Below are 13,914 nucleotides of genomic sequence, written 5' to 3' on the forward strand. Positions count from 1 at the left end.
AAAGGCAAGCACCTTATCCACTGTACTACATTCCTGCAGCCCTGAACATACACTTTCATGACCTTAAATAATCCTAGCTTATGAATCTCAGAGACAGAAATAGATATTTATATAACTAGCATGGAGAACACAAAATTTTGTGTTTAATTCTTACTCTTAAGGTATATTCTATTTTTTTTATTTTTTTATTTATTTATTTTTTTTTTTTTATTTATTGAATCACTGTGGGAAAGGTTACAAAGCTTTCAGGTTTATGTCTCAGTCATGCAAATATCAAACACATTTCCCTTTACCAGTACTTATTTTTTCCCATGAAGAACCCCAATAAAACCCCACCCCCCACCCCTCCCCGTCCCTGTGAGGCAGATGAATTCTAGTTAACACTCTATCCGCTTTGATTAGATTGTTTCAATAAAAGATTCACCACTATTATTTAGAGTTTACCCCCCCCCCCCCAAATCAGACATGCTGAAAAAGCATTGTGAAGTGATTTGCTTTCTACAGCTGGGTTCAAGAATTAAATGTTGGTTTTGGATTTCTGCTATTTTACCTATTGACCCTGGAAGTATTTCTACTGAAAGTCAGATAGTTAAGAAATTGGTTTCTGTGTTCTGGAGTCGTGGCCGTGCTGGAGAGCCGCTCGCGGGGGGCAACCGGCGGCCTCGGCAGGGCGCGAAGGGCGGAGCGAAACGCCCCCCTTCCCATGAGGTTTCAGTCGCCCCCACACTCCCGGCTCACACCTGCTGTCCACAAGGCGCCCATGTGGCCGCTATCCTTCTTTCCAGAGAGGAGAGGGCGAATGGGGCAACACCCTTTCCCCTCCGGCAGACTCGATGGGCTGGATCAACGCATAGTCCGTTCACTTTTCTGCTCCAAGCTGCCGGGTTCTGCACCAAGTCCTTGTGCTTCTGGGGCCATGGCCGTGCTGGAGAGCCGTTCGCGGGGGGCGACTGGTGACCTCGGTAGGGCGTGAAGGACGGACCGGAACGCCCCCCTTCCCATGAGGTTTTAGTCGCCCCCACACCCCCGGCTCATACCTGCTGTCCACAAGGCTCCCATGTGGCCGCCATCTTTCTTTCCAGAGAGGAGAGGGCGAATGGGGCAACACCCTTTCCCCTCCGGCAGACTTGATGGCCTGGATCAATGCATAGTCCGTTCACTTTTCTGCTCCAAGCTGCTGGGTTCTGCATTAAGTCCTTGTGCTTCTGGGGCCGTGGCTGTGCTGGAGAGCCGCTCGTGGGGGGCAACTGGTGACCTCGGTAGGGCGTGAAGGACGGACCGGAATGCCCCCCTTCCCATGAGGTTTTAGTCGCCCCCACACCCCCGGCTCATACCTGCTGTCCACAAGGCTCCCATGTGGCCGCCATCTTTCTTTCCAGAGGGAGGAGGGCGGAAGGGAGCAACACCCTTTCCCCTCTGGGCAGAAATGATTGCCTGGATTAACGCATAGTCCTTTCACTTTTCTGCTCCAAGCTGCTGGGTTCTGCATTAAGCCCTTGTGCTTCTGGGGCTGTGGCCGTGCTGGAGAGCCGCTCTTGGGGGGCAACCGGTGACCTCGGTAGGGCGTGAAGGACGGACCGGAACGCCCCCCTTCCCATGAGGTTTTAGTCGCCCCCACACCCCCGGCTCATACCTGCTGTCCACAAGGCTCCCATGTGGCCGCCATCTTTCTTTCCTGAGAGGAGAGGGCGAACGGGGCAACACCCTTTCCCCTCCGGCAGACCCGATGGCCTGGGTCAACGCACAGTCCGTCCACTCCTCCGCTCCAAGCCGCCGGGCCCTGCATCAAGTCCTTGCGCCTCTGGAGCCGTGGCTGTGCTGGAGAGCCGCTCGTGGGGGGCGACTGGTGACCTCGGTAGGGCGTGAAGGACGGACCGGAATGCCCCCCTTCCCATGAGGTTTTAGTCGCCCCCACACCCCCGGCTCATACCTGCTGTCCACAAGGCTCCCATGTGGCCGCCATCTTTCTTTCCAGAGGGAGGAGGGCAGAACGGAGCAACACCCTTTCCCCTCTGGACAGAAATGATTGCCTGGATTAACGCATAGTCCTTTCACTTTTCTGCTCCAAGCTGCTGGGTTCTGCATTAAGCCCTTGTGCTTCTGGGGCTGTGGCCGTGCTGGAGAGCCGCTCGTGGGGGGCGACTGGTGACCTCGGTAGGGCGTGAAGGATGGACCGGAACGCCCCCCTTCCCACGAGGCTCCAGTCGCCCCCACACCCCGGGCTCATACCCGCCGTCCACAAGGAAGGTATATTCTATTTTTTACTGTGAGATTTTTTTTTTCTTTGCCAGAATCTCAGCCATCGTTGCCATTGAAGTGTGCCACATAATAGTCTTGTCAGTAAAATTATCTTTCAATCAGTAACATGTCTGAAGCAACAGATCTGTTAGATTTTAGATGATCACCTGGATAGGATCAGTCTGGTGTAGATTTTGATTAATAATTAGAAACTTACTCAGAACACAACAGAGTTTCATGAACTTGCATAGCTATATATGTCCTAAATAGGTATCCATCAGCAATTATTTATGGGTATTACTGCTTCTTTGAGGTAAATTCGTATTGAAAATTTGATGCATTTAACACAGCCTTCCCATTAACATTTTAGAAAATCAGTAGAGTACGTAGATTTTATTCTTCTCAAACCTTCTCTCTTGCATGCCCTCTCTTTTTTCTGTGCTGTAAAATTGCAGGTATTTTTATTACTACCTTTTTAAATTTTGTGTGTCCCTCCCATTATAGATTATGCATTTTAATGCATTACAGTATTATAATTTATTGATAACCCTTGGATAGTTTCATGCACTAATATCATCCACACGGTAATATTCTTCAGGGTTAATGGCAGAATTTACAGCGTAAGGTAATGTCTTTTAATCTTGGGGGTCAGGGAAAGGAGAGAGCAGGACATAGAAACGAATTAGGAAATGGGGGAACATTTCATTTATCCAGTTTCAGATCTCTGCCATTTCCAAAATAATAAACCGTACAGTCCTAAGAAATTGGGAGTTCTAAGTAGGGATAGGTTATACTTAGCTGAAACGGGATTATTGGGGACATTGATTCAGTTACATAGAATTTGTTAAATTTAATACTTTCACTGCATTCTACTCAGGCATCTAATACTAATTTACTTGCTGTGCCTTAAAATGATCACACAAATGCTAATTTCTAGTCTGCTGCTTGTTAAGCAGCTTTTGAGGACACTGGTTTCTTGTGACAGTACAGTATGTACTTATGCCTTAGAATTCAGTTGCAGCAAAGTGTACATTATCTTGGAGATCAAAGAAGAGACTTAATTTGGGTTTTTTTTTCACCTGCCGAGAGGCCTAAAAAAAAGAAATGCAGGAATCAGATGACCATTTCTTTTAGAAATAAGATAAAGAATTCTGTCCTGTTACTGCTTTTGTTTGGTTAGTTTTGGGGCTGTACTAGATGTGCTCTGCGGCTTACTGGGTCTGTGCTCAATCACTCCTGGCAGTGCTCAGAGGGCCATACAGGGTGCCGGGGATTGAACCCAGAACCCAAGTCCTCTGCCTGCTAAAGCAAGCACCCTGCCCGTTGTACCATCTCTCCGGGTCCCTGCTGCTTATTTGAGTGTTCATTATTCAGACAAGGCTGGAGAGATAGCACAGTGGGTAGGGCATTTGCCTTGCACGAGGCTGATCGGGGTTCAATTCCTCCATCCCTCTCGGAGAGCCTTGGCAAGCTACCGAGAGTATCCCAACCGCACAGCAGAGACTGGCAAGCTTCCCGTGGCATATCCAATATGCCAAAAAACAGTAACAAGTCTCACAATGGAGACATTAGCCTGCTCGAGCAAATCGATGAACAATGGGAGGACAGTGCATTATTCAGACGAACTTAAAACTGTGTCATAGAGAAATGTAAGAAGTACTGGCACCTTTTAAGTTTGGTTATTAAAGTTTCAGTCTTGTGATTTTAGTGTTGTTCACCCTGTGGTTTAGGTATTTAGCACTATAATTACTTAACACCTACCTGCTTAAGGTACCTGAATCCTCTTGACCCCTGTCCCCATTGTCTCATCATTTCTCCCCTTCTCCTTCCTTCACTCTTGCTTCTTTCCTTCACTTTCCTGTACTCTGGGCCAAGGGTGATCCAGGCATCCCCCCTTTAGACCACTGCATTTCCTCATCCAATTACTCTAAATAACATATAGGTGGTATCATGTAGGGCCAGGTGGAGGGGGCCGGTTGGAGAGAAATTGACACTGGTGGAAGGGTCAGTGATGGAACATCTTATGTCAAAGCCACAACTGTGAATAACTTTGTAACTCGTGATGTTAAAATCTGGAGGAGTAAAGTATTGAATGTAGTGAATACCACTAAATTACATTTGGAGATGTGTGAAAAAGAGCTACACCATTAAGAACAAGAAATCTGAAACTATTACCATTTGTCATATATTTATGAATGTCTTCATCTAATAAATCTAGGAAGGCAAAGATTGAAAAGAACTGGGCAAACTGAGTGAAAGGAAGAGTAAGACGAAGAAAAGAAATTTTAAGTGAACTGCTTGGTTCACTTTGTTCTGATCTCTGTGTATGACTTTGTTAGAGATACAATACAGACCCCTGAAGTCAGTTTTTTATTAGTTTTGTTTTGGGCGGGGGGAGGGTGCATATCCACCAGTAATAAGGGCTTTTTCGTGGCCCTGCACGCAAGGATCACTCCTGGTGGGATTCAGGGAACCACAAGGGTTGCTAGAGATTAAACCCAGATCTGCAAAGGCAAGCACCCTACCTGCTGTACTATGATGCGGGCCCTGAAAGCAGTTTTCTTCATCGCTGTATATAAGTTGTTGCCCTGTGTCTTGAGCTTCCAGAAGCTATACTTACAAAGTAGTAATTGCATTCAGTCAGAAGAAAATTTGTTCTCCTTTGTTGTTTTCTCAGTTGTTAACAAAGTTGATTGGTCTGCCTAGGAAGAACCCTGGGGCCTTCTGGAAATGGGGATGGGCAGGTTCCCTTTACTACCTGAAGGGTTAGAGCGATAGTACAGCGGGTAGGGCATTTGCCTTCCATGCAGCTGACCCGGGTTCGATTCCTCCGTCCCTCTCAGAGAACCCGGCAAGCTACTCAGAGTATCCTGCCCACGCAGCAGAGTGTGGCAAGCTCCCCATGGCGTGTTCGATATGCCAAAAACAGTAACAAGTCTCACAATGGAGATGTTACTGGTGCCCACTCGAGCAAATTGATGAACAATGGAAGGGCAGTGCTACAGTGCTACCTGAAGGTCCAGCTCCACAATTCAGCCTCATCAAATTGAGAAGCCACCAAATTGTCCCAAATTTATAGCTTGTGTACCACGCAACTGCATACCTCAAATTTTCATAGTACTCACAGCAAATCTGATGGGAAAGTTGCATAGACCACTGAGCTCATTGAGCCTAAACCGTAATCCAGAAGGTTCAGCTGGCACTAACCATTAGCACAGTAGATCTCAGTGACTTGACTAGCATCGAGAGATGTAACAGTTACCACAAATTGATCTTACTGATCTAAGATTTCATAACTCCATTTGCCTTTGGGTTGTGAACAAGCAATATGAAGTAAATTAGATCGTGCCTGCAAGGAGGCAGTCAGAGGTGTTGGGTGGGAAACTAGGGACATTGGTGGAGGGAAGGGCACACTGGTGGTGGGATTGGTGTTGGAACATCTAATTCCTGAAACATTGCATTGTGAACAATTTAAGTCACGGGGTTATGATTTTTTTAAATCTTTATTCAAGTTGATTTGGTGGGGGAGTGTTGGACCTCACCCAGCCTTCCTCTGTGCTCAGGAGTCACTTCCGTATGTGTTGCTGGGTTCAGGTCCAAGTTGGTCACATGCACAGATAGTGCCTTACCTGCGGTACTAATTCTCCAGCCCCTAAAAAGTTGATTTTAAAAAGACATGAAACATTTTTTTCCTTGCAAATCAGGAAAATGAGGCTTAAATTCAAGTAGTTTACTTGGAGTTAGTAATAGATCCATACATTCAGTATTGGATTATTGGGGCTGGAGCAATAGTACAGAGGGTAGGGCGTTTGCCTTGTATACAGCCAACCTAGGTTCGAGTCCCAGCATCCCATATGGTCCCCTGAGCACCTCCAGGAGTCATTCCTAAGTGCAAAGCCAGGAGTAACCTCTGTGCATTGCCAGGTGTGACCAAAAAAAAAAAAAAAGGTATTGGATTATTTAAGTATCGAAACTCTGTTAAATGAACTCAATGTTAGATTTTACTAGGCAGGAAAAACATTTGAATGATGCCTCTGTAGTTTTTTTAATCCTTAATTTGTAAAACTTGCCATTGCTTTTCAGCTAATATGAAAATTTATCACAATTAGTACGCTTTAAAAATGTTTTATTTGGGGGCTCGAGCAGTCCTGCATGACGTAGAGACCTTGCCTTGCACACAACCCCTCTAGGTTCAGTCCCTCTATTCTCCCCCAGCCCTCCCAGGATGGGATCCCCGAGCAGAGTCAGGAGGAAGCCTTGAGACAGCCTAGTTCAATAACAACAACAAATTTATTTCTGCTTCAAGATTGACAAAAGTATAAATGTTTTTAAAGTCTAAAGTGAAACAAAAGAACTGTGGCTGACTTAAGGTCTTGTAATTAGAATTAATTATCCATCTCATAAAAGCTCACTTGGTTTTTTTTAGTCAGTTTTGGATCTATGCATGAGCTTTGTTGCTATTTTGAATATAATAATTGACCATTAAAGCTTTCTTTTCAGAATAGTCTTATTCTAATATCAAGTTCCTGTTTACTTCAGTAATTTAGGCTACTTAATATTGGGTAGCTGTGTGCTGTTATTTTTGATGTTCCTTTATTTTTCTGTTCTGTTTATAATGGAACTAAAGTTTTGGTTTTGCTTTTGCGTTGCATTTAGAGAAAGGCTTCTATAAGGTTTTCAACTCCTGAATGTGTTGAGGTTATATTATAAAGTTTTGTTGAAACTCAGAAGAAGAAGGTATAATTTACATAGATTCCCAAATTCGATATATACTAATTCAGTCTCATTAATTATTTCTTATGTCTGCTGTGTGCTTCCTGCCAGAGACTCGGATGGGTGCACTTTTTGTCATTTGTTTTCTTGCTCTTCTTAAGACATAGATTCATAACTTGCTTGTGCCCTTTATTGCCCCGAAACCCTGCAGTGCGGGAGACTGAGGCTAGGTGTCCTGCCCGAGCCCTCAGCGTGGCTTGTAGCACTCTCTCCCAAGGCTCCATCTGTACCTTGGACTTTTTTTTTTTTAATGTAAAATGTGGCTGGAGCGATAGCACAGCGGGTAGGGCGTTCGCCTTACAAGCGGCCAACATGGCCGACCCGAGTTCGATTCCTCCGCCCCTCTCGGAGAGCCCGGCAAGCTACCGAGAGTATTCGATATGCCAGACACAGTAACAACGAAGTCTCCAATGGAGACGTTACTGGGCCCGCTCGAGCAAATCGACGATCAACGGGAGGGCCTTTACCTTTACCTATCCCATTTATTTTTTGCTTTGAATTAGTATTTCCTTATGTTTTTGTCCATTCCTTTATGTTTCACATTTTCTCACATCACTTTGTTTTCAGTGTCTCAGTAGCAGCCTCTAGTTGAAATTCTGTATTTTAAGAAAATCTGGGCTTCACTGTTTCTAAGTTTGACAGTTGAATCTATTCCTATAACTGATCAATTTAAATTTCTTGCATCTTAGACTTCGAATTTACTTTTTCTCAGCTGTGGGAATTTATTTTCTTGGCTCCTTACATGACTAGAAAGGCATTAAAAGGTATTTTTAGACCTACTAGAATGTAAATGTCACCAGAAAAAGGTTTTAGAGTCTAAATTTTGTTGCATTTGGTTTTAGAGTTTTTTGAAATAAAAATACCTTTTATTGCTTCGGCTACTTAATTTTACAAAGGGATATTGAAATTCAAAGTGGGCTCATCCAGCTTAATCAGTGGCTGAATAAATAGCCGTACTCCTACATTAAAATAAAATAGAGGTTGTCCTTCTGTTCTCTAAAGATAACTACAATTAAAATTGTCATACATATATCCTCTGAAACTTCATGAACTATCTGTGGACATAAACATGTTTTGAAGTAAACAGAATTAATCCTTCTTGCTTTATTTATCCAGTAAATGTGGCCTTTTTTTTAATCCTGTCAACAGTACGGAAGAGCGGGGAGATAGCAAGCGGGTAAGGTGCTCGCCTCACACAGCTCTGACTCAGGTTTCATCCTCACCACCACAGACCGCCAGGGGCCTGCCAGTTGTGCCCCTGAGCACCCTGGTTGTGCCCCCCCACCCCCCCAAAAAAGAACCCAACCAAATGAGCAAAATTTAGAACTTTTTTTAAATTTTAATCTTTATTATTGAACATTTTAATCTTTATTACTATTATTATTATTTTATTGAATCACTGTGAGATAGTTACAAGCTTTCATGTTTGGGTTATAATCACACAGTGATCCAATACCCATCCCTCCACCAGTGCACGTTCCCCACCACCAGTATTCCTGCTATACCCTCACTTTCCCACGCCTCCTTTCTCTGTGCCTCAGTTTCCTTAAACTGGTGTAGTAGTATTGGCACAGGATAATCATTTGGAGAGGAAAAAATATTTTCGTTTTCACTTTATGTGTTTCTTCATAGTGTTTTAGGAGGAAATACTTATTTTTAAATTTCTCATGTACAACATTTGGTTTCTCTCTAAAGACTACTTTTTAGCATCTACCACTTGTTTGTGTTTTCTTAAGGATCACTTTTGGTTATCCTGTGCCTCGGTTCCACATTCTTAGAATTTTCAATTCTTCTGTTTACTGGAGCAACACTTGGCAAAGTGCTGTAGATCCCTGAGGCCTTTTCAGAAGGTTCACAGGATGGAAATGATTTTCACAATATACTGACTTCATTAACTCCTTTCACTGCGAAGACATGTTTACTGATGTTGTAAAGGCAAAGAAGAGTCGAACTGCTGTTGTGAGCCACAGCCGGAGGAACTAACTGCAAAACTGATGGTCATTGGGAGCTTAACGCCCCTCCCACACACACACCTGCTCTTGCGTACTTAATACACGTGCCAGATTCACTCAGGATGCTCTTCATGAAGCACTAAACACTTGCATTAAAATGGGAAGTGTTCACAAAGTGCCACTTGAGTTGCTGGAGCTACAAGATTGCCTAGCTGCCTTTTTAAAAATGGAATGCCAGTTTTATTGGGGAAAACTGACATTATGAATTTTGCTTTTCAAATTTGGATATTTGACAGTCAATTTCATAAAAATAATTGAGTGGATCTGTCATTTCTAGGAAAATAACAGCTTTTATTGCCAGTAGTAAGATTTGACTTTTAAGATAAACTTCAAATTTGGGAACACTTATTTATATCTGGAGTCATGGTCTTCAGTTAAAGATTTTTGCTCACAGGTTGGAAATAAAACTAAAGCTAGTGATTTTCATATTGTATTTGTGAACATTTGGAAGACCTATGTAACTCAGTAAACAAATATTTTCTAAGTGACTGGTACATGACATTATAAAGACGTGCATGCATAAAAGATTCAGAGTGCAAAAGAATGATGGGTTTTGAATATGAATATGAACAGAATATGAAGTTCTTTGATATAGTTTCACATTCCACATGGTAAATAATTTGAAATAGTTGAATTTTTAGTATTGTGTGAAAGAATATTTATAACTAACTTTAGAAGGCTGTTTAAAATGTTTTACATAACTGCATTATCTGTGTAGTAGCACTGTAGCACTGTCCTCCCATTGTTCATCGATTTCCTTGAGCGGGCACCAGTAATGTCTCCATTGTGAGATCTGTTACCGTGTTTGGCATATTGAATACGTCACAGGGAGCTTGCCAGACTCTGTCATGCAGGCAGGGTACTCTCAGTAGCTTGCTGGGCTTTCTGAGTGGGACAGAGGAATTGAACTTGGGTCAGCCATGTGCAAGGCAAACGCCCTACCCTCATTTTCTGTGTATGGCCACATTTTCTTATTAAAAGATTTAATACGGATTATATATATTTAAGAATCTAGCTTTAGAATTCTGCTATTTACTAAGGCTGCAAAAGATACGGGAAAAGTGTCTCTTTAACCTTTTAAAAATTATTCTTACTTTTTAAAAAAATTGGGGCTGGCGAGAAGTACAGCAGGTAGGGCACTTACCTTGCATGCGGCCCAGCTGGGTTCGATTCTCAGCACCTTACACAGCCTCCAGGAGTGACCACTGAGCACAGCCAGGAGTAAGCCGTGAGCACAGCTGGGTATTGCTCAGTGCTCGCCCCCCATCTTGCTTACATAATTTTTCTCATTATATAATTTTTTAGTTAAGTATTTTAACAATATTTAAGACTTGCCGTGCACACGGCCAACCGAGGTTTAATCCCCCACATTGGTTCCCGGAACCCTGTCCAGAGGGATGCCGTAGCACAGAGTGAGAAGTAAGCCTCGATTGGCCTGGGTGTGGCCCAGTCTTGCACCACCATCTCCCTCCCAAAAAAAAAAAATTTTCTGTTGATCAAGACATGAGTGGAAGTAGGACCACCACACCAGAAATGGTAAGTGGTTCCCCGGCAGCAGGGCGGGTGCAGCAGCGAAACGGATCAGGCTATTGAGTGGGATTACGTGAGAAATGACGTGGAGTCATGATAATATTAACATTCACCAGAAAGGAGCAGATGAAATTTGGGGGTGAAGTCTTAGTGTGGGTGTGATCAGTGCTACACTTCAGGAACATTGATTTACATGTTGGATTCTGGAAGATTAATAAATGGGGTTGAAAATTAATCAAAATTCTAGGGCTGGAGTGATAGCACAGCAGTAGGGCGTTTGCCTTGCACACAGCCAACATGGCCAACCCGAGTTCGATTCCTCCGCCCCTCTCGGAGAGCCCGGCAAGCTACCGAGAGTATCTCGCCCGCACGGCAGAGCCTGGCAAGCTCCCCGTGACGTATTCGATATGCCAGACACAGTAACAACAAAGTCTCCAATGGAGACGTTACTGGGCCCGCTCGAGCAAATCGACGAACAATGGGAGGGCCTTTACTTTTACTTAATAAATGGGGTTGAAAATTAATCAAAATTCTTGAAGCCTGTAGTGTGATGTTAATATCGAGTGCTTACATGTCAGGTGCCTTACAGTATTTCAGTGAAGCGTCACAGCACTGTGTGGTAGCCACTTTCCAAGTTAGAATTTCATATGTCCAGCTGACCTATTTCATACACCATAATTCAGTACTTTTTCTAGGCACATTTTCTCAACATACACATGTACACACACGGATACTCTTAAAATCAATAGGCACCTTATTGAATGCAGTACTAATTTGGCGTATTATAATATGCTATCAATTAGCAATCATAGAATTTTAGTGAGACTTAAAAGTATCATATTTGGTGTTGTGATAAAGTATTAAATGTGATTTCTGACCCCAGGGACCTTTACATACCAATTAACACAAGATGCAAGTGCCTGAAAAGTTAAATTGCAATAAAAGAAAATTGCCAGTGAATTAAGTATTAATCATTCATTGTGGCTTCTCTATATCTTGGTTCTCAGCTAAAAGGACATTTGCAGGTTTGTTTCTGAAGGAGGCAGCAAGCTGTTTCAGAGCCAAACCCACTTGTTTTATCTCAAGCAAATAGTGCAGTAGTTCAGTAGATTCTGAATGGGATCTAATTGTATTGTCCTTTCTAGCAGGAAGTTCCCTTCACTTTTTAAGTCCATACATACCTTCATTAGTAAAAATTTTCTAATAACAGTTCTAAAAGAAGAAATCATGAGTTTGAAATACATAATTTTTACATTGTTTATTTTGTATTCAACCTTTTATCCATCTTGTATGTGAAAATAAAATTTCGTGTACCATGGTAGACATTCTCAGCCACCAGTCTCTTAAACTGTTATCACAGCCCGAAGTACAGATTCCAGAGGGGAAGGGGAAGCAGTTGTAGATTGATGGGAGCACCAGATGCCTGTATCCCCATAAAACGAAAGAGCACAAAAACTACAAAGACCTAGAGTTCGTCTGCCCAGCACTCGTTTACAGTAAGGGAACAAAGGTCTGCCAGTTACTTCCCCTGTATGGGTTGCAGAGATAAGGAGAACAGTGGATTTTGTCTGGTGTTTGATCCACTCCTTAATACTACTTCTCTCCATAAAAATAAAACTCAGTAAACAGGCAGCAAAAGACAGGGTTCCCTCCTGATGGAAGGGGTTCAACCTGGTGTGTCAGCAGCAATGGAAGCGGTTCTTATCAGAGGTCATGGTCCCCTTTGAGAATCAGATGAAAAAAGACAATGGACTCTTCCTGGAAAATTGTGTATATGCAGAATAAACCGTAGACTTATAAAAAGCCTGTTCATGACTTGCCTGCCAATCTGAACATCACAAGAGGAAAGGTTACTAAAAAATCAGTAATTGTCATACTATATATGTGGCAGCAAATAGATGAAAAACTAAATTAGAATGTGGAGTGTTGGTTGTGTTCTTTAAACAGTTCTTCGACAGTCCAGTCTGTCGTACTTTTCTCTGTGCTATTGAGTAGATAAGGTATATAGGCAATGAGGAGCAGGGAACAACGACTGTGGTTTGGGGTTTTAGTTTTTTCTATAAAGACAACAGTGTGTATATGTGTATAATACATGCATATGCGTGCATAATTTATATGAACATTCAGTTTGTTGAGACTTGGGGAAGCATGTACTTTACTCCTTCACTATTTGCAGTGCTTCAGTGGAAAAGTTTGAATAGTGCAGGGCTAATGAACATGCTGATTTTTATGCAAGTGAGTATTGTCTGTCTCTTTAGCAGTTAGTACTTGTTTCCTGAAATGAATTAGTAAAAAATTAAGTGACTGTGGGCAGAGGTCCACAATTCTTTTTTGTACGCTTTCATGTTAACTTAAGGTTAGGAGCGTAATAACTACTAATTACTGATACAATATCAACTAAATCAGTATACCATAGATATTGGAATGTTATACATACGTGTGTGTGTGTGTGTGTGTGTGTGTGTGTTTGAAGCACTTGCTCAAATGACAATCTCATTGAATTTTCAAAAGTTGAAAAACCTGTCCAGTGTCCAGTCCCAAAGTGTCATGCTTTCACATTGGAATGTTATATTAGGTTTTCCTCCCCAAACAAAACTTATCAAATTGGTTATGTGAACTCCTCAGGCATAAACCACTCAACAAAAAGTAGAAAGTAGTAAATGCTGGGACTGGAGTGATAGCACAGCAGATGGGTCGTTTGCCTTGCACACAGGCAACCCAAGTTCGATTCCCAGCATCCGATATGGTCCCCTGAGCACCGCCAGGAGTAATTCCTGAGTGCAGAGCAAGGAGTAACCCTTGTGCGTTTCCTGGTGTGACCCAAAAAAGAAAAAAAAAATTGCCACTCAATGCCTCTTTTGCAAACCACAGCACCCAAGAGGAGAGAGAGAACAAAAGGGAATGCCCTGCCACAGAGGCAGGGTGGGACGGAGGGGATGGGGGGTGGGAGGGATACTGGCATCAGTGGTGGTGGAGAATGGGCACTGGTGGAGGGATGTGTGTTTGATCACTGTGTAACTGAAACCCAAGCACAAAAATTTATAAGTCTATAACTGTACCTCATGGTGTTTCACTAATAAAAATTTTATAAAAAGAAAAAAAGAAAGTAGTCAATACTTAACTGATATGTGCTATCAAGAAAATAATAGCTTTTAAAATGTAAAAATATACATAATAATCTATGTTGTGTTTCTGACAACCAGTAGGCTTCATTTTGTGGTGAAAGAATAAAATGAAATTGGAGCAGTCATTCTTGCTAAAAGGGAATGAAGACTTGATAGATTAAATGGAGCTTTTTTCCTCTTAAAGATTAGATGCCAAAACCTAGGATAGTCAGTCAGTGGACAGGGTGAGGTGTTTT

The 13,914-nt window shown here is 42.6% G+C and overlaps 1 protein-coding gene across 1 annotated transcript in view; it reads left to right on the forward strand.

The window, feature by feature from the left end:
* MTPN (myotrophin) overlaps positions 1 to 13,914 on the forward strand; it is a 41,000-nt gene that overhangs the window by 12,795 nt on the left and 14,291 nt on the right. The window lies entirely within an intron of this gene.

Source organism: Sorex fumeus, unplaced genomic scaffold (genome assembly GCF_029834395.1).
Source record: "Sorex fumeus unplaced genomic scaffold, SorFum_2.1 ptg000048l, whole genome shotgun sequence".
Lineage (NCBI taxonomy): Eukaryota > Metazoa > Chordata > Mammalia > Eulipotyphla > Soricidae > Sorex > Sorex fumeus.